Below are 23,147 nucleotides of genomic sequence, written 5' to 3' on the forward strand. Positions count from 1 at the left end.
AGATATTTATTTAGTAATTTTAGGTACTCTGTGTACCTACAAGCTATTGTATTGGGTAGAGCAGTTACAGCTATACATCTAATGTAGTCACTTGATGTGGTGATGATATGTCTTTCTCTTTTAGATTTAAATATTTTTCAATGATTTGAAAAGATTGAATACTATATTTCTATCAATACTTAATAATAAAATAAGTGTTGCAGTGAAAACTGTAGAAATACTGATCAACAATTTTTTTTTATTATTACCAAATAGAAAATGGATAGGTATGGGCAATGGAAAATACTTTAAAGAGATATTTTATATTATGTTATTATTTTATTTTGCCATGTCCAGCACAGCTCTAGAATTTACTGTGGTGCAGATGATGGAGAATGAAGAAATGCAGACAAGTGTCAAATGCAGAAAGCTGAGGTCAGGTGGAACCTCCTCTCCTGCTGGGAGAAAAAGAACCACCCAAAGATTGTGGTGCATTTATCTATATGCTCTGGATGTTATTGTCAATTAAAACCCATCAACCTAACAACTTGTTTGCCTAGCTCACCTCGAGCACTTAAAATTCTTCGAGCTGGAACAGCTCATTCACATGGCTCACCTTGGACTCTCCATGTTATCAGGGCTGTTCTTTCTTTAGTCCAACACATGTGATTGATCTTCAGCTTCAGCCACTCCCCACATCTCTCCATTTTCTGTTTTGTAGTTGCAAGAAATGGGTGGTCAGTGGAAGCTGGAGGAGCTGTGTTGAAGGGCTCTGCAGAAAACCTTCTCATTCTCGAACTTTTTTCATTCTGAGCGAATTTACTCATTTAGGCTAAAGATTCCCAGTTCAGGATTTCAGGTCCTTGCATTTAGCAATTTAACCCTACACAGCCCATTAACTCATAACTGTAGTCAGTTACCCGTGTAGCTGGCAATTGTCAGAAGGTGTTAGTGATTTGAGTTTCTTTTATAGCTAACATATTACTATAGCATTGTCTTCTACATCTTGTGCTTATACTTTTCTGGATGTTCAAGACTAACTGAAGGCGAGACCTGTAGTAATCAATTTTTTTGCTATCTGTAAAGGTCAGTTAAGTTTCCTTAGGATGTACCGTAGATCCATGTAAAGCATTTCATAGTTTTTCTGTTGGTATTAGCCTTCTGGATGTGTCACAGTCATTGCTTGATCAAGTTGATTTCTGTGAAAGATTGGGAGACTTTTCTCTCCTAGAGAATCTCCTTAGGCACACTATATGCCATTGATCTCCTTCCTCTGAGGTCCAACAATCCCTTTAGTCAGAAGATTGGGAACTCATCAAGTTGTAGGGAGATACAGCAGAGTTTCTCTTTTATCCTGGGTCCTCACTGACTTCAGAGGACCAGCACCAAAATATTGGCTGTCCTCCTAGCTCATCTATCTTTCTAGATTTGGTCTCCAAACCTCAGTTGTTAAACATCCAGAAGAGAAGGTTAATGACATTACATTGTAATGGGAGTAGTGAGCTTAATATTATAATTTGATCTGAACATCAAATACCTTGAAATGCAATGTAGAACTGTTATTTCCTACTAACCATGGGTGTTCTAGTAGGTGAATCCCATGTTAACAGACAATAGTTAAATAGTTTTACACACAAAATTTTAAAATCAAAAACCATATATAATATTATAGAATGACAATCATGATGACATTTCTGTAACACATTTGAATTTCCATTTCAACACAAAATAGACTTTTAGGCAGTCATCTCTTTCTAGTACATAAGAAATTTTTACTTATCTTGTTGACCTTTAATTGGATGTCATTGAAGAAATTTGTGATTGGGCTGTTTAATGTCTAGGCATCTCTAAGTATACTGACACATACATAGTATATATATCATATAAGTTTTTGTTAAAGGTAAGTGTCTGAATCTGAAAGAAAAGTCTATCACCATAAACCAGACCTGTTTTACATTTTGGAAGACCTGTATGCCTGAAAGCATGAATACATTTAATACATCACAAAATGAATGACAATCAATTGTCATAGCCATATGAAAACTTTTGTTTTTAATCTAGTTTTGTACCAAAACATCTTTAAATCAAAAATCCTTATTGTCTCATTTTTAGAAAACCCAATCTTTTGATGATGGTCAATGTAAGCATATCACACTAACATATTCTCATAACATTTACTGAAGTGTCTTCCATAATGCAATGAAATCACTGGAGCTTCACATTAATATACTGTAGAAATGATCCCTGAAAGTGTAGCCTTCCTCCCATTAATAAACAAAGGCTAGGATATGATTCTTCCCAGGTAGTTGCTCCTTTATTCACTAAAAAGAGCATTGATTAACAATCTTTCAGGCCTGAAGCCATTTAGTTACCTTAACAAATTTCTGATGACCTATGAGAAAACCAATTTTTATATTGTTTTGACCAGCTGGAAGCCAGGTGGAAGCATATTTGTTCATATGGCTTGCCCCAGGCTCTTCATGTTCTTGGGACTGGCCTTGCTTTAGTCCCACATGTGTGATCAATATCCAGATTCAGCCACTCCTCACATTATTTTAGATATTTTTGTCATTGATAAAATTAATTGAAATGTCCATACCTTTATTTTGGCATGTAAATAATGACTCATTATTTCATATATGGTGAAATAAGATACAAACATAGGGGCTGGGGATTTAGCTCAGTGGCAAAAGCGCCTGCCTGGCAAGTGCAAGGTCATGAGTTCGGTTCCCGGTACTGGAGAAAAAAAAAAAAAAAAAAAAAAAAAAAAAAAAAAATTTTAAAAAAAAAAAAAAAAAAAAAAAAAGATGCAAACATAGCATATGGCAATGTCCACACAACTTTAAGAGGGCATCTGATTAAAGTCAGAACAGTGTAGACATAAACTTTCAAGAATGAAAAATTACAGGAAACAGTAGTTGAAATCCAGGGGGCTGCTGGCCTTGAAAATTTCTTGAACTTCAGAGCAGACGCATTTAGATGATTCTATGAGAAAGTATTATATTAACTTGCCAATGTTATCACTCTAAGTTGAGAATTAAGTGATGTTAGAGATTTAGAAAAGTAAACATTTTGTCATGACATTTTCACTATGCAGGCAAAGTGATGCTAATTAACATTGAGGAATTTGTTGAGCACTTTACAAAACATTGCAATATCATAACAGATCTGGGATAAAATATATTTTCTTTCATTTTTAACATACTTTCTTTCATCTTGGGGTAATTTGAAAAGTTTGTGGGGTGAATATAAGATGAGACCTGGAAAAATGAACTCTGAAATCCATAATTTTATCTATTGTATTAATAGTAAGGCAAATATAAAAGGCTTATAGGTAAGAGTACACATATGTAGAATTACAACATTATAACTACACTTGTAAAGGACAATTTTAAAATATTGGAAAAAACTTGCAAGAAAATGAAAGACAATGGAGTAGAGGTCAGTTTGAAAAGCTGGAGTGAAAAGGGTATTCTAGAACTTAAATATAATTAAAGATAGTAGTATGGTGCTATTGAGATGACTAAGAGTTAATAAAAGCTTGATAGTATTTACAAAATAAATTGTAGAGAAAGTGGGCTCAAGAATTGGTCATGAAGTTCATAATAAGGTGAATATTCACAAAAATATCTGATGATGATGGGAAGATGTCAAGATTTAAAATAGCCATATGTGGAAGAAGATCCCTATAATCCCAGTACTCAGGGAGGCCAAAGTAGCAGGATCTCAACTTTAAGCACAGCCTAAGCAATTTAATGACTTTCTGAGACTCTGTTGCAAAATTAAAAAAAAAATATTTTAAAAGAAAAAGATGAAATTCAGTGTAGAAGCCCTGGTCAAAGAAAGAAAGAAAGAAAGAAAGTAAAATATCATACCTCAATGTCTTCTGCTTTTCCTTCTTAACCTAAAGCTTCTTTGTCAAAAGCATTTTTCCTGAAGAGACCACAAACAAATCCTGGAATCAGAATACTTGCCTTCATGTCACAAATACAACACATACCCAGATACTCAGAAGTGCAAAACTCCTAGTGGGAAAATTTGGAAAATATTATTCAGAAAAAGAATATTTGCCTGTGTCATCAATGATACTGGTGGAGTGCACCAGTATCAAATAAGAACTTATTCCCTGAAAATAACTGCACTTCCATTATATTGAATAAGTAAAACAATCTCTGGAACTCAGTTTATAATATTTAGCAGATAAGTACTGCTTCTAGACATTTATAGTGAATACTAGGCTTCTCTGGAGATATTTGCCAAAATACTGTTCTCAATTAATTCAGATCAATAAGAATTATGCGTTTATACATAAAGATCATTAAAACTGAGGGCAAGCATATGCTCATGAAGAAAGGTTTATAGAAAGTGCAAGCTGCTGAAATACACATGAAAAGTCTCTGTATATAGAATTCATAAGATACAGAATATATAATCAGAATACTTACCATTTTAAAGAAAAAAGGGCACTGAGTGTATGAAAATGCATTAGATATAAAAATGTATCAAAATGTAATTTTAAGAAATAAAAAATTCTAAATTAAAATTTTAATTGATTTGGATACATCATTCAGCAAAATCAGAAGGTGAAATGGAAAAGTTATCAGCAAAATCTGTGTAGAATACGGCTCAAAATACCAAGTGAATAATAATATGAAAGTTCTGAAGAGAAAACATAAAACAATTCAACTTTTTTAATGTCCTAAAAAGAGGTGTAAAGAAAAAGGTGAACAAGTAATATTTTAAAATATATTACCTTAGAAATACAGAAACATTTTATTCTTGGATATTAGAAAACTTCATATCAGTAAAATTAGAAAAATATATTAAAATATAATATTACAGCATCAAAAACAAAACTAGATACTACAAGAAAAATCAGATCCCAACTTTACATCATAAACACACACACACACACACACACACACACAGCCTCATCATAATTAAAGGCTGAAAAGTAACATGCAAAACCAGATTAGGTCGTTCACACTTGTAATTTCAATATTTGGGAGGCAAAGGAAGAAGGATCACAAATTCCAGGCCAGTTTGGCTACACAGCAAGCCCCTAAAAAAAGAAAAGGACAAAAAAGAAAAAAAAACTGCAAAACACAAAAGTGACACACAAAACTTTATAACACATTAGAGCAACTTATAATTCATTTATACCCTCAGAATAAAATATTCTGTCATCAAACCATAAAAAAATAAGCCATCAAAAAAATTATTTTACAACTTCACAATTTTAATATTCAGTATTTCTATTCACTTAAAAAACAACAGAGAATTAAGTGCTAAAAACTGTGACAAAATATATACAATACAAATTTTTATAAGTGTAGTTATCCACATAGAACATACATTTTATATATATATATATATATATATATATATATATATATATCCTTATATATACAGATATCCTTCTTTCTTCTTTGATGCTGCTCTGCTGCTTTCTACCATGCACAAACTGTTTCTTTTTTCCATGCCCCTCTGTCTTGCCACCCTGTGTTGGAGCCAGTCACTATGGACTGAAACGTCTACACCAGTGAGCTAAAATAAACCTTTCTCCTTTAATTTGTGGATGTTGAGTATTATATTCCAGCAACAAGAAAGTAACAGAGAAGATCTTTCACAGAAGAGGAAACAAACATTTAAGTAATGTAGTGGATTGCCATAGATTTCATACTCAGAAGAACATAAATAATATCAAGCTCCTGAAACATAAGTACTTGGTGGTACTTCTGTAAAGCTGACAATTTGTCTATATTGTGTTTTTAAAAATTGACATTTAATAGTACGTATGTATAAAAGCAAAAGTACTTATAAATCTATAAAGTCTATAGTAATTTCTAATAATAGTTTTTCACATATCATTTCATAATTTATACTTATATTTTAGTTCTAACAACTTTTAGTTACCACATCAGCTTAGCTATGACAAATATAAATAAAACTTCAGAGATGTATGAGGATATTTTAACAAATATCACACTTAAACTGCATTTAAGTTATTGTGCATGTATTTAAAAGTGTGTGTTGTTCATTTGTATATAAAAGTAGTTAGCAGTGACCTCTCTTGTCCTAAATCAGTCTCAAAACCAAATTTTTATTCCCTTGACATAAATATGTCAAGCAACTTTGTTTTTATTTATTTAGTTTGCAATTATACCTTCATCTGAAAAAAAAAAAAAATTACCAGCAAACTCCATCTGAGAAAAGAGAAGGCTCTAGACTTTTGACACTTCTATTAGGCACAGTATTAAGTCCTAATCAGAGAAATTAGCCATAACAAAGAAATTTACATCAAATTTGCAAAGTGACATTTGTTTTCCCATGCTCACTGCAACACTATTCACAATATTCAAAACATGAAAGCAAGTTAAATGTACACTGTTGTATTCATCTATAAACTGTGGTATATAAATGCAATGGAATAGTATTCAGCCTTGAAATAAGAAATCCTGTCATTTTTGAAAATATAAATGAACCTGGAGAATATTTTGCTAAGTAGTATAAGTCAGAACCAGGACCAATATTATAATCAGGAAGTTCACAAAATATTTAACTTCACATAGGTGTAGAGAAGAAAAGTGATTTCTAGGGATTGAGGGAGACATTAATTAAAGGGTTAATTGTTTTAGTTATGCAAGATTAATAAATTGTGGAGATCCAAGATACAGGCCTTATGTTTGTAGTCAAAAATGGTATGGTTTAGACTAAAAAATTGCTGAGGTTAATCTCACATTAAGATTTTTTATCATTACCACCAAAACCATAAGAACAATACCAAAAAGAAAGTAAAAAGACAATATTGGAGGTAATATTTACGTTTTGGCATGCATTATTGTGATGTTTTTAGAGTGTACACTTCTTTTCCATGTATGTATAGCAAAATGGTTTGAAAAAACAGATTGTCATTCTTACATATATTTCAGTCATTCACTTCTTAAAGATTTTGTGTAACTGCTTTTATCTTGAACTTTATTTTTAAGAAAAATAATAATACAGCAATTGCTTTCAAAATTTTAGGCTCATTTTCTTAGCCTTTATTTTTCATATTCAATATTAAAAATAAAAAAACTATAGTATATTGGGAAAATTTATGAATCTTCTTAAGTATACAAAGGTACTTTCAAAGTATTTTCTAAGCCAAAGAATCTTTTAAAATACTACAATTTGGATTTCATAAGCACAATCACATTTGGATATATTTTCAATCATTGATTTACTAATTGCATCATTGATTACTTACTACACAACTGGGCCAATAAGAATTAATTTATTATACATTTCCCCATCAGTATATGTTCTTTGTTTGCAATTATGTAGCTTCTTTAGGAGCCAACTTTTATAATAACCACCATTTTGTTTAGATCAAGAGGAAAATTATCTCTATAATCAAAAGGGAATTCTAAACTTATTAATTTTGTACTAGCCATTCTGTGTCAATTTAAATGCTGGAGGATTATAGGAATATTAATAAAAGTTCTTTGAAGTATGTCAAAGTGATGGTAGAACTCTAATTAAATCAGTATTTTTTATTTCAATAAAGGTTCAAAAATCTCAAAGATCAAATAATTATATTATTTTTAGAAAGAAATCAGCTAGCCCATACTGAATTTTATTTAATATTCAAATGCAGATATTGATATTATCTCATTTTCTCTCTCAATTAGTTCTAAGATGGTATCAGAGTTCTTCTACTTGTGTGAAATAAAAAGGATAATTAGTAGTGAATAAAATTTTAGTTCACTGTATATAATATCAATGTCTTCATATTATGTGCTTTTTGTTGAAATATTACATAAAAGCAGGTGACAAAGGAGGCTAGTTACTTCAATCATTCTTTTCTGCTTCTTAGCAATATTTGTCAACCTACCCACCCACCCTCATTCCCATCTTTCAGCAGGATCATTCCTTCTAACAACACCTATCACTAACCTGTGGTAAATAAATACTGAAAATCTGAGATAATACCTGTGAATCAAATGAATGAACGACTTTAGAGAAGTGCTGTTCGATTATGTATTTACCACAAGGAAGTGTTTCCATAATTAATCCCCGTATTTCCTTGAGTTTCAAGGTTATTATTTTCTCCATGTAAGGTGTACATTAGCAGTATTTAGATACCTCTATGACTATTTTCCCTGGATTAGGACTGACTCTTCCATTTTATGTTCCTTTGATGTAGTCATTCTGTGACTTTACAAATTAAATAAGTGAAGACAGAGATTTATTCAGGTTTTGATGCAGATGACAACATACTGATTCAATGGTAAGCAGAAATATTGAAATGATGCCCAGGATTTGGAAGCAGATTTATTTTACATCGGACAGACACTGACAGGAAATCAATTGTCCCTCAAAATGTCAGGCTCCAAAAGCTCAGATAAGGAGGTTTTTATGGGGTTTCAAGCAAGAAGCAGAGTATGTGGCTGTCTTGGATTGATTCCTATAGTATGCATCATAGTGACCAGCTATGCATCACAGTGAGCAGCCATTTCCAGGAGACAGTAGTAACAGGAACTATTACCTGGGCAATTAATAAACTAGCTGGCAGGGGGGCATTTTCTGCTACACTGAAATAAAGATGTCACAGTGCTTTAAACATATATTTTCTTCAAAGTGGTGTTAAATTTTTATCACCATAATTTTAGAAATCTGCTAACAATTGAAATAAATGTGGTGAAAAAGCAACTCAGATAATATGTAATATAATAATTGTTAATTTCCTATTATCTTGTTTTGAAATTCTGTATTGTTTTTATTGTTTTTTAAATTTCATTTTTAATTCTCTCTAAAAATATTTTTTAAAAAGCAACCCAACTGTGAGAAGTTAAAGGCCTGTCAATAGGTTTATTTTAAAGATATGTTTTTACATATCATTTTGCTTTTTATTACAAAAATTTTAGAAATTGGTAGCTGACTAAGGGCACAAACAAATCAATAGCAATAGACTAGTGGAAGCCATAGAAGATATAAGACTACAAATGCCATTTGTTTATTTAATTAGTTAAGAACCCAAAAAGCAGTGGTCAGAAAGTATATTTTAAATGAACTGTAAAGCCTTTATTTTTAAATTCTTTCCAAATCACATGAATACATACCCACAAAAATTGTGTTTGAAGGAAAGCTGTCACTCCCAAGACATTGTATCTTTAGTTCTTTAGGGCAATGGCTGACAAAACAAGGATTAACATAAAATGAACAATAGGTTAACAACTTTTAAAAATGGACAAGCTCCAAAAGGTACAATGGATATTATGAAAGGGAAAGAAACTGCTCAAGAGGAAAGGAAAAGAAGGATGGGGGAAAGAAGAACAAAGAGGAAAAAAGTATACATATACACACATACACAAAATAAGTAAGATAATTGTACTACAAATTCTTACTAGTTTATTGAAAGAAATAGCTAGTGTTCATATTGTTTAACCAATTTTACATACCTATAGCTGACAATCCGAGCAATTACTGTGAAGATTACAATATGCAATATAACCATTGCTAATTTCCTCTCATCTTGTTTTGAAATTCTGTATGAGTTTTATTATTTTTATATTCTCTTTAAAATAAAAAAATGAGTCTTCAAATTCTGAGTGGCACAACACTATATTGTATACAGTATTGCTAGATACAAAGGAAAATTTCTATACAGCTTTTAGTAAAAATTTTGTGCAGAAAAGTAAATTAAAACAACACAAACAGCACCCCAAAGAAGCCATAGATAGAAGTCAGAGATATAACTTCTCATATCTGTGCTGAAAAATCCTATTTATCCAAAATGGACTAAAATTTCAGGACAAATTAAGGACATTTTAAACATTTCTTATTTTATCCATTTAAAATTTTCTGTCTCTTCCCTAACACCACCTGGGAACTCAGCATGATCCAGCAGAAAGAGGCCTGCTTTTAGAACTTGATATTTTATTTTTCTTTCTGTAGCAAAACTGTCAGGAAGCCTGAATATTTCAGGTTCCAATAAATCCATGGCCAGTGTCTCACTGTGGTCAAAAACAGGAATGGGGGCTGGGGATTTAGCTCAGCGGCAAAAGTGCCTGCCTGGCAAGCGCAAGGTCATGAGTTCGGTTCCCGGTACTGGAGAAAAACCAAAAAAAAAAAAAAAACCAGGAATGGATTTAGTGAACCTGGCTTCTCGCTGTTGCTTTGTTCTCCACTATGAAGGCCTCCTATATGGTGTATTTGTCATTGAAACTTTTGAGACTGGAGAATGGTTGCCAAATATCAGGATCCATTACTGTATGATGTTTCTTGTGAGCCATGAGAAAGATGATTTTCTCCTTACATGAGATATAAATTGTCCGAATCGCCATCATCACAAAACAGGGTATGACACACAAATCCAAAACCAGCTGAGACTCTGGAAACCAAAGAAAAACCACTATGGGGAAGAAAAGAAGATGGTATACATGGTGAGGTGACCCTCAGACCAAGGTTCCCCACAAACTTATATGTTCAAGAAGTATAAGACACCAGAAAATTAGATTGTCTTAAATATTTTTAAACAATAGATTTCAAACCACTAGTGAGGGATAAAACAGCTTTACTTGATCTTAACTAACATATTTTTCCAAAGTTAAAATAAAACAGAAGGACTCCTGGGAATATAACAAGTGGTAAGCAGCAGAGAAAGAAACCTTCTAAGAGTTGGTGTCCAAGCACTGGAACATAGCAATGTGAGGAAGAGAAGAAGGAGGAAAGTGGGTCCTTGGGATCCAGAAAGGATCCAAGCCTATAGAGAGAGTAAAGAGAGAGACTTCAGTGAAGGAGGTGGCAAGTGGCACTTTCTCCCTGAGCACGGAGTCACCGCATAGGAGGGATCACTAGAACCTGAAGACCCATGGTGACTACTGGTGACCACAGAGGCCTCCACAGAGAAGTGCATGAGAACAATGGATGCAGCAGGTTACAGTGGCTGGTGAGTTATTTAGGTTCAGATGGTCCCTACGAGAGGGCAACTGGCACGTCACCACATGGAAGAGGAGCCAACTGAACTCAGAACTCAGAACAGCTGGAGGGCATTACATATATTGATTCCAAGTGACAGGGTGAGGAAGCTATGTTCCAGCCCACAAAGGCACATAGACTGCTGCAAGGTGAACAAATCAGGTTCCAGCCTCAAAACCACAAATTACCCTGAACTTCAGTGTACTGAAGTGTAGGACCACTAGGATTACTTACTACCCTGCCATAAAGCTAAAATTGGCTTGCTAGGATTAATGAACTCAGATCTGGTCTCTGCCCATGTATTCTACCAGTGACAACCGTGACATGCCTTGAGGTAGACCTTTTTATTTTCTTTTTTCTTGCTTGCTGTTATTGTTTTGTTTTTTCTCGTTTTGTTTCTTGATTGTTATTGCTTTTTTATGAACATTAACACAGTTACTAGTTTTCTTGTTATTGTTGATCTGTTCTATTCATTTTGTTTCTTCCTTTTCTCTTTTCTTCCTGTCTTCTTTGCCAGTTTCCCAAAGTTTGTGAACCCTTCCTTTGCCATCTAGCCTTGCTTCTAATCTCTTCCTCTTCTTCTATTTCTCTATTTTTCCCTCAACCCCTTTTACATTTTCTCCCCTTAGGATAAAATCACCATATTGAGGAGATATTTGCTGCATACAATTTTCTGGTTATTTTGAGATTTTGTAATATAACCATCAATCTAGTTCTTACAGTTAAAGTTTACAAATGAATAGTTACCACAGTTTGTCAGTTTCTAGGTTGGGTTTCATGGTATTTTTATTGCTGACTGTGGCACTTTAGCCAAGGTGATATCATCATTCTAATAAGTTGTTCTTCCTGGTATAAGAAGACTAAGGTTACCTAAGGGCCAAAGAATCAGGGCCTGGAACAACTAGGCAGCAATTTCTCCTCACAAATAAATTGAGAATACAAGATCAGGCAATCAAAAGCCAACTACACCTTGAAGACACCTCTTAGAAGTAGTCAATTTTTAAGTGTTTTAAATAATAGGAAAGAAGCTATTCACTGTAGGCAATTTTCAAGCATAAGTCCAGGAATTACACTTTAAGAGAACATAAAGTAATAAATGAAAAGGCACTTAAACAAGATGTAGCCCCATACTTCCAACTCACCAAAAACACACCTAATGAGCAATGAGGTAGAATAATATGCAAGCTGCCCACTTGGATTGTCTAATGTAATAACAATAGAAGTAACAAAGCAGATGAATGGAACTCCAGAAAATAAAATTGGAAAAAATTTCTCAGATAACTACAGAGATGGTGACCATAATAAAAGACAAGCTTAGAGACCCTAGAGCAAATACAGATAAAAAATAGAGGAGCTTAGAAAAATGATAGAAGCCATGAATGCCAAACAGATTTTAAAAAATGGAATCCATGAATCAGATTCAAACAGGTATACAGATAATTAAAAACTCCATTAAAAGTACACACAACAGAGTGAGCCAGTGTGAGGACAGAGCAGCAGTTCTAGAAGGTAGGATTGCAGTTAGCAATTGTGAGAAGAAAGACTTCCTGAAAATAGTAAAAAACCATGAGGAATCAACCCAGCAGCTGCTAGCTGATGCAAAGAAGAATAAAATAGGATTATTAGAGTCAATGAAAAAAGGAGATAGCACAAATGACACAAAATTTGTTTGCTGAAAGTGATTGGAAAGAACTTCTCAAGCAGGAAAAAAGAATTTTCAATAGAGTTAAGCGAGGCATATAGAAATCCAGTTAGCCATGTTTAAAAAAAATTCTACCATGAAACATATCCTTGTCAGCATTCCAGAAATTCACCACAAGAACAGAATAGTAAAAGCTGTTGGGGAACAATGTGGAGAAGGACATTCTTTAGTTCGTATTTCAATTCATTACCTATGTGGAAGGGTCCAACAAAAAATGTGAACTACAGGCCAATCCTCTTAATGGACATAGATGAAAAAATTTTCAATAAAATTCTGGCAAAGATAATGCAGCAAATCATCAAATTATGTGCCATGACCAAATAGGAATAATTCCAGGGATGCAGGGATAGTTCAACATATGCAAATAAATACATATAAAATATCCTATTGACAGAGCTGAGGACAAAAAGCATATGATCATAAGAGATGCAGAAAAAAAAAACATTTGATAAAATTTAACTCCTATTTATGATAAAAACCACACAGAAAATTGGAACAGATGCTCTTTATCTGAATGTGATAAAAGTCACCTATGACAAACTCACAGCCAGTATCATACTAAATGAACAAAAACTGAAATTTTTCACTCTAAAATCAGGAACAAGACAAGGATGTACACTGTTATGACTTTATTCAGTATACCTATTGAAACGTTAGCCAGAGCAATTTGACTTGAAAAAAAAGAGAAGGAGTAAGAGAGGAATGGTAGAATTTACAGTACCATTATTTTTGGATGATAATTATACTATATGTAGAAGCCCCCCAAAACTCCACAAAAGACTTCTGTATTTAATAAACAAATTCAGTAGCATAGCTGGATACAAAACCAACATTCAAAAATCAATAACCTTGTTGTGCACAAATAACAAACTCACACTGCAAGGTAAATTAGGGAAACCATACCTTCCATAAGAGCATTAAAAGAAAAAGTGAAATACCTAGGAATCAATCCAACTAAGGAAGTAAAAGAAATACACATAGAAAACTACAGTACTCTGGAAAAAAAAACTGAAGAGGATATCAGAAAATAGATATCTATTGTTCTTGGGTAGTAAGCATCATGATAGTGAAAATGGCCATACTTCCAATACTTTTACACAGACTTAGTGAAATCTTGATCAAAATTCCAACAGCATATGTCAAAGAATCTTAAAGTTCATTTGCAACCAGAAGAGACTGAAAATAGGAAAGAAATTCTGGACAACAAAGGCAAGGCAGGGGACATCACAATCCCTGACTTAAAACTATACCATAAAGCTACTGTGATAAAAAACAACATGGTACTGGGAAAAAAATACCCACATACCTGAGAATCAATGGAACAGATTCGAAGATATAGAAACAAGGCCAGACATATTCAGCCAACTTATCTTTGACAAAGGATCCAAAAACTTCACTGGAAGATAGCTTCTTTAATAAATGGTGCTGGAAAATAACTGTCTTTCCACATGCCAATGATTAAAACAGACTCATATCTTTCATCATGCAGTAAACTAAAATTGAAGTGGATCAAAGATCTAAATATTAACACAGAAACACTAAATCTACTAGAAGAGGGAATAGGTAGAACTTGAAGACGTCTGCGTAGAGAAAGACTTTCTGAACCAAATCCTGATGGCAAAATGAATCAATAACTGGGATTTCATATTAAATTGCTTTTCAATAGCAAGAGAAATCACAATCAGAATGAAAAGACACCCCATAGTGTGGGAAAACTGTTTGATAGCTGACCCTGCATGAAAGGACTAATATCTAGAGTATATAAAGAACTCAAAAAAGAGACCCCCTCCGAATTTAAAGACCTAGTCCAAAAATGGGCATTTAAAGTAAATAATACTTCTCAGATGAAGAAGTAGAAACAGCAAACAAATACATCAAAAATGTTCAACATCAGCGGTCATTGGAGATACAAATTAAAACAAGGCTGAAAGGGGCTGGGGATTTAGCTCAGCGGCAAAAGCGCCTGCCTGGCAAGTGCAAGGTCGTGAGTTCGGTTCCTGGTACCGGAGAAAAACCAAAAAAAATAAAAAATAAAAAAAATAAAACAAGGCTGAGATTCCACTTCAGTCCATAAAGAATGGTTACTGTCAAGAAATCAACCAATAACAAATGCTGGTGGGACTGTGGGTAAAAGGAACTCTTTTCCACTGTTGCTGGGAGTGTAGACTGGTGCAACCACTATGGTAAGGTGATTGCTCAAAAAGCTAAAAGTAGAGATTTCAATTGACACAGGCTTTTCCCGTTTTGTAGCTTCCCAAAATTATTAAAAGCATCACACCACAGTGACACATGCACACCTATACTTATAACAGCATAGTTTGTAATAGCCAGATCTTGGGAAAGGCCCAAATGTCCAATGGATAAAACAGGATAAAACGTATAAAGAATGGATAAGGTGGATAAAGAATATGTGGTTTTGTTAATACAGTGGAGTACTATTCCACCATAAAAAGGATAAGTGAGGCATTTCTAGGTAAATGGATGCACCTTGAGACTATAATCTTAAGTGAAATAAATCAGGCATACATATGTAAGTACTGCACTTTCTGTTGTGAGAAACCAAAAATATAAATAAGTACAAAAATGTATACTAGATGTGCAATAAAAGAAAATTATCACATGAGAAGGGGAAATAAGGAAGAGGGAGTGGGAACAGAAAGGAAAAGAAAAAATAGAAAAGAAGGAAAAATGGAAACAAAGTTTTTATAAACAAGGACATGAAAAGGGTCTCAAGGGAAAATAGCAGAATGGGAATAAAAAAGGAATCAAGATATATCATGTACATGTGCAAATTCCCTATGATGAATGTCATTATATATACTTAAAAGGTAATAATAAACAATGTTTTAAAGAAAGAAGTTAAAACAAATAATTCAAAATAAAATGGAGAATATCAGGAAATACTATAATATTGTTTTAGGACTATACTGTCTCCTTTGTTTTCTCTGTGTGTTTGCTTATATTTGTCTATCCATTTGTGCTGAATTAGTGAGAGAATATGTGTTTCTTATTCTATGTTATTTGAAGCAAAAAATTCCTTTCCTAAGCCATATTCAGCAGTTGAAAATATCAGGTTACAAAGTACAAGAGAAAAATACAATATGGAAGTTGTGAATGATGCTTCGCTAATGTCAAATTATATTATCATTTCTCAACATAAGTTTCTGAGACAAATATCATAATGCTGAATTTGCATTGAATTTTAAATGATAAAATACAGCATATGATATATTTTTCTTATTTTTTTTGAGTTCTCTTTTTGAGAAAAAAACAGCTTCAAAATGGTTTCAGGGACTATCAACAGAAAACTCAGTCCTTGACAATTCTTATAATGTGTCTGGCTTGATTAGCAGCAGACAGTGATCACTAAGATGACCACTGTCAATTGTTTTCAAAGTTTCTTTGAGGAGGAAAGTGTTTAGGTATACACTATCTACATCTACCTAATAGAGAGCAAAGGGGTGAAGTCATGCTCACTAAAGTCTAAAACGTAAAACCAAAGGTATAGTATCTGAATGCAGTACCTGAAAAACAATAGTCATTACATGTAAGATACATATAAGATGAAAGTTGTAAAATTTTAAAAGGAGAAATGATTACATCCTTTTCCTGTCGACATGTACTTAGCCATATTAATGCAACATAACTTATTTTTACACTTGAAAATCTCTTTATTCTTTCCAAATCTACAGTTCTTTAAGGACACAGAAAATTTCAGCCACACAGCATATAGCTTTCTGTGGCCTGTGACTGATGATAATTAGAACAATGTGGTCATGTACCCTCACCTTCAGTGAACTCTAACTGCGCACTCCTCCCAATCAGGAATTTCCTACTTACTAACTGTTACCACTGATTGGGATGCCTTTTAACATTATTGCCCAAGTTGCCCTTAGTCTGTAAATTCTAGTCAAAATTCATTATTGTACCTTTTCTCCCAAACAGCTTTATTTTTATTTTTATTTTTATTTTTATTTTTATTAGCCTTTTTCTGAGTAGTTACCCATCTCCCTCACCAACAGACTATTAGTTGTATGAGGGTAGAATATTGCCATAATTTTCTTTGTACCTGTTGCAATGTTTTTAAACAATTTGTGTGTGTTTGTATGCATTTATGCACGAGAAAGAGAGAGGAGTGAATAAGTCCCTAAATGATAAATGCAGAATTATTAAATCTACTTTTGAAAAGTGCTTACTGCTCAATTCTTGAATTTAGAATAAGTAAATATATGTCATCTAAACCTTCAATATTCTTGAATGGTAAATCATCAAAAATGTCTCTCATCTTTTCCACAACAATCCAAACTACAATGACATGTGGGACAGTGGTCCTTGGCTGCTTCTCATCTTGGGTGGCTCATGTCAGTGGCTTCCATGTGATTTACCCCTGTTATTAGATTAAAGGACTCACTAGCAGGTCTTTCAAATTCTTTTCAACAACCTAAGCTTTGACATGAATTGATCAATTGAAAAATCACCTTGAAAACACATGTTAAATATTGTCAAAATATATAAATGATGTTGTAAAAGTCAGTACATCAAAATATAGAACACAAATGTCTGATATGTTCTAAATATATAAATTTCTGGAAAATTGACTTTTAATTTAATCTTTTAGATTGTGTATATATAGTTACTTGCTAGAAAGGATTCAAAACATTTTAATATACTGAGAAGTTTCTACAACAGCTTTTCTAATTTTATTTCCACATACATCTTATATATGCCCTATGCTGTAACGTAAGAACATGTACAGTCTGAGTCCTCATACTTCCTGTCATAGGATATTGACTTTATTCCATTCCATTCCATTCCACTCAGCACTCTCACATTCATTTGTCAAATATTAGTAACACTTTCAAAATTTCTCCATATTTTTTATTCTTCTTGTCTCAGTTAAATTACTTTCATATGCATATATTCAGTAATAAATGAATAAAGTATTCTGACATACTATTTTTTAATGTATTTTCATTCTGGAAAATTACTGTGTTGTTGTTTTGTATCTATAGTGTCAGGATATAGTTCTATGCAATCCTTCTCTTCTTTGGGGAAAGTAAAGAACAGTTTCATTGCTTAAATCAATTAGAAATGCCTGTGCGAGTTAAAAAAGAAGAAAGACTGCCTTACCATTTTAAAAAACTCAATCTTTCACAAAGTCAAAAGATGAAGAAAAGTATATCATAGCCTAGGGTATAGATAATTGGTCTTATCTGATAAATCAGCATTATTATAGTTTGAAGTGAAAAAGAACTTAGGATGGTATAGGGATTTTTTAAATTAAGTCTTTTAATTATCCTTAAAAGGATAGAAAATGAAAGGTTATATCTTCCTTTACATTACCTAGGAGTGAGAATGGTATCAGTTCTCCAAGCTAAGCAGAATAAAATCTGTTCATTAATTTCTTGGGAACTCACCAGAAAAAAGTTGCCGGTGTAGGCAGCAATACAATTGATAGCAGTTATTTGTTCTGCTGAGTCAGTTTTCACATTTTAGTGAGGAATTCTGATACAATTGTCTCTAGAAGGAAACTTTATATTGACTTAGGACTACCATTATTTCTACAATAACTTTCTAAAGTGCTCAATAAGATCCTAATTAACCTGGCTAAATTTAATCAGGATATTAAATTGACACTCTGTTAAAACTTATTGTTCATAAAATCTTGCACAACTGCATAATTTAAAGAGATGGGGGCTTTTTCATTAAGCAATGAGTCATATGTACCAGAGACTTTATTAAGTATCTCAAGAAAACTGGCATGTAACACCTTCCCAAATGTGTAATAAAATTGTTCCAAGAAGTCAGAGAGACGATAAGATTGCTTTTCATTATATCTTATAAAGTGAAAATATCGGTATCAGGAGAACATGCAGTTAATGCCCATAAAGCCAAAGTAACACTTTTTCAGCCTTCTACACATGCTTTGCGATTTGGCACTGGGAATAAGCCAAAACCATGCAGACCAAAGAGATACAAGTGGGCAAGGCTGGTCCATGAAAGAATCCTTGAAATTTAGCCATTTCTTCAACTGCTACAGCAAGCTTGGAGGCTATGTACTTCTGCTGGTGAAACTGCAAGACAGAAGAGTACTCCTGAACCCCACAAGACTGGGTTTTGAACTAAAAGCACATATTGAGGGCATGATGATTCTAGTCCTCTGGAGGCTGAGGTAGGAGGATCCCCATGAGTTTGAAGCCATCTCAGGCTATATAGTGAGTTCAAGGTCAGGCTCACTGCATAGTGAGATCCTGCCTCAAATTAAGTAAATAAATAAATAAGCAAGCACACGTTCATTATTTGTGCTTGGTGGCACACACTTGCAATTCCAGCATGCAGGAGACTGAGGCAGGAGTTTGAGAGCAGCCTGGCTAGATAGTGAGTTCAAAACCAGCCTGAACTAAATAGTAAGACCCTGCTGAAGTTAACCTCCCCATCAAATAAAAAGCACACATTTATTATGCTAAGCCATGGAAATGTAAGGTATATTTATTAGGATAGTCTGACCAATCTAATGCAGTTAAATCTATATTTTATTGCTTTTAAAATTTAGATTAAATTAGGGAATCTATCCTCATTAGAATAAAAGAGAATGAGAAAGGGTGGCTCAGGCTGTAACTCCAGATATTTGAGAGGTTAAGGCAGTAGGATCACTAGTTTGAGGTCATCCTTGGCCACAAAGCTGAAAAAGAAATAAAGAAAATGAAAAGAAAGGAAAAGATAAGAAAAAAAGAGAAGAAAGGGAAGAAAAGAAAAAAGAAGACAAGGAAAGAAAGAAAGAAGAAAAGAAAAAGAAATAAGCAAGCAAGCAGCCATGAATTCTATAGATGGTTTGGGCAGTTTCCCATTGCTGAGACTAAATTCCTGACACCCACATTAAAGGAGGGGAGGTTTAATCTAGCTCATGGTTTCAGATATTTAGTTCATGTTCAGCTGGTTCTAAAGCAGCAACAACATAGCAGAAGAGCACGGTGAAGCCACTCCAGGAAGTGGAGGGCAGGAGAGCACCAGTGAGAGATACACCCTGCAAAATCTCACCCCTAATGACCCACCTTTTGAAACTGGTCCACACCTTCCAGTAGCACATTCAGACATGAATGAATAAGTTAATCCATTGCTGAGTAGTATTACATTTCCACAATCCAATCAGATGACAATTAAGATTAATTATCACAATAGGAATCAGCCTGAGGTTTCTAAAGAAATTACCAGATAATTTAAGGCATTACCTCTCACTTAAATTTTGGCATTTACTATAGAATCCTAAAAAGTATGATTTTTGCAAAAGTATTTAAAAGATACATCATTTTCAAAAAGACTTCAGTTTCCAACATCAGCCACCAAACATTTTATGGGCGCATAGGTGTCATAGTGCCATGGTAGTGTAGAACTGGCTTTCTTTGCCTGTGACTCAGCACCACTCTGCCAGAGGCTGCAACATCAGTGACTTGGCCCGTGATACACACTGTTGCCCCTGTGCCCTAGACTTCTTGCTTCACAGCTTAAACACTGTCATTTCACCATAGCTTAGCCTGCCACATTATGTATATTGGAAATTAAGAAAGCTTTGCTAACATCAAGCCTTAGACAAATATAATGCTTGATTTGGTAACACTTTTAGGTGGGGAGAAAGTGAAATTTGAGAACTTCACCCATCAGTAACTATGTTGATGAAATGAGGGTTTCTACCCAACACAACCTCATAAATACTGGAAGTAAATTTTCAGAAAATAATGGGTGCATGTACGTGTATCTCATGATAAAATATAAAATGTTTTAGAACTACACAAAAATATATTTACAGTATAATAGGATTAATTAATAAACATTATTTCCTATGACCATTATCAGCTGCGCCGCCCATGGTGGCAGCTTTCTGGAACCCTACCTGCACTCAGGCCTCCTCTCCAGGGTGCTCCACCCCTGCCGCCTCCACTGACCTCAGTGTCAGCCTTTCTCCTCCTCCTTCCCAGTCGCCTGGGACTTGGGGCCTTCGGTTTCACTTTGACTTCTGCAGGCCTTTACTATGCCCTCAGAGCCTGGCCATTGCAGGTCCTCAGTTTCTGCGGTCACCTCAGGTCTCCAGCACAGTCCAGGATTAACAGGCCCTGGGCCGGTGATATAGTTCGGCGGCACAGCACCGGCCTTGCAAGAGCAAGGTCCTAAGTTGGAGTCCTGGTACCAAAAAAAAACAAAAACAAAAACAAAAACAAAAAACAACAAGAAAGAACAAGCCTGAGGGAACAAGGGCCTGTTGATCCAGCTGCTCAGTTTACCCTTCCCTGGATAAAAATCACTAACAAAGAATAGGACCATGCAATCTAGCTTTTGTTAGGACTCAGGCTTCAGCTCGGTGAGTGTGCACAGCCCTGCGTGGTGAGTGTGCACAGCCCTGCACGAAGCCTCCTCCGCTCACACTGGGGCGGCGTGGGGGAGGTGGTGGTTCTTATTTAGAGGTGGAGTAGGCACGCCTGCACTGCATGGACCTACCAGAGGGCTTCTGCGCTTAGTCATAAGGGGGCGAAGTCATTGGCACAGAGGGGCCATCTAGCGAGGATAAAGGTGGACTCTGGTGGACTGGTCCTCAAACTGTCATAGTCGGGGCCTACATCCTTTAGAGTTGATGTAGCGCTTCTAGGACACTTCACATGTCACGGTGAGAGCTGGCCAAAGATCCTGCGCTTATACAGAAATGGAGGGGTCAAACAATGCTCTGCTGTGATATTTGAGGCATCTCTAGGAAGAACTGCAGTACTGATCATGGTTCATTGGGGTTTAAGGGACCCTGGTGAGAATCAGTAATAGGCCCTGGTGCCTCACCAGTCTTTGTCCCTCCGTATGACTTTCAGCTGTTCGTCAGAAAGCTAGCATCTGTGTGCCTAGACCACAGGACAGGCATGACATCGCCAGTCAGGACTCACCCCTTTATAGCTGCCTGGGGAAAAGAAAGAATCAGACCTCTTTTCTTCCTACTACATTAGCAAACAAAACATAGAATTTTTCAGGATTTATAAAATGTCACCAAAATCAATCATATCTTGGGTCATAAGAACAACTAGTGCAAGTTTACAATAATTGAAATACCTTATTGCAAGCAATAATGGAAAGATAAGGAAATTTCTAACTATATATAAATTGAACACTCCATTTCTAGGTAATCCACTGGTGATCAGAGAGAAAGACAGGAAATTTAAAAATACATAGAACTGAAAATTGAATTAAAATGAAAATATAACATCTCAAAAATATGCAGGATACAGCTAAAGCAGCACTGATAGGAAAATTTGTAACAGTACATAATTATATTAGAAAAAATGCATAAAATCAGTAATTGAAGCTTCTACTCAGAAAATTAGAAACAAAAGCAACATAAACCTAAAGAAAAAAAATATAAAGCAACTAACAAAATAAGAATAGAAATAAATGAAAAATTAAAGTAGAAAAACAAAAAATCAATAAATGAAAATGCTGAATTTTTAGGTTATTTTTTTAAAAATGTCAGCATCCAGCAAGATGGAAAACACAAAAAGAGAGAAGAAACAAATCATCGTCAAGAGTTAAATAAGGCATATCACAACAGATGGTACAGATACTCAAAAGAGATTAACAGAAATCTCTAAATAACTTTACACTCATAGTAAACAATTTAGAAAATACTACCCATCAACACAGTAACGGGCTGGGGATTTAGCTCAGTGGCACAGAGCCTCCCTGGCAAGCTCAAGGTCATGAGTTCGATTCCCTGTTCCGGGGGAAAAGAAAAAAAAATTATTAGGGCTGGGGGTTTAGCTCAGAGACAGAGCGCCTGCTTGGCAAGCGCGAGGTCGTGAGTTTGATTCCCGATATCAGAAAACAAAACAAAACAAAACAAAACCGCAGTAACAAACTTAGATACATTAAAGGCATAGAAAATGTTTATTGAATCTCCAGAAAATTATGTTGAATGAATGAAAGTCAGTCCAAAAAGTTACATATTCCCTAATTCCATTTACGCAATCTTTTTCTGCAGTACTAGAGATAGAATACAGAGTACCTTGTGTACTAAGCAAGTGCTGCACCACTAAGCTACATCCCTAGGTATCATCACCTTGATTTAAAGACAGGATCTTACTGAGTTGCCCAGGTTGACCTCAAACTTGAGATCCTCCTGTCTGAGCTTCCCAAGTAGCTGAGATGACAGGTATATACCACTATGCTAGTTTACCCAACATCCTTGAACTGGAGAACTAATTACTGGTTGTTAGGGTATATGGACAAAGTTGGAGAGAGAGAGAGAGAAAACTAGGAGTGGTAATGAAGAGGCAACTTGAGTAATTCTTGCAGTGATGGAAATGATCTATATTTTGACTATTGCTTTAATATTCTGATTGTGATATTATACTATGGTTTCACAAAATACTACCATTGAGATAAACTGAGAGCACAAGTCTTCCTGTATTATTTCTTAAAACTGCATGCAAATTCACACATATCTTACAAGTTTAAATTGAAAATACAGTTTGAT

Source organism: Chinchilla lanigera, unplaced genomic scaffold (genome assembly GCF_000276665.1).
Source record: "Chinchilla lanigera isolate Chin_1 unplaced genomic scaffold, ChiLan1.0 scaffold00001, whole genome shotgun sequence".
NCBI classification, from domain to species: domain Eukaryota; kingdom Metazoa; phylum Chordata; class Mammalia; order Rodentia; family Chinchillidae; genus Chinchilla; species Chinchilla lanigera.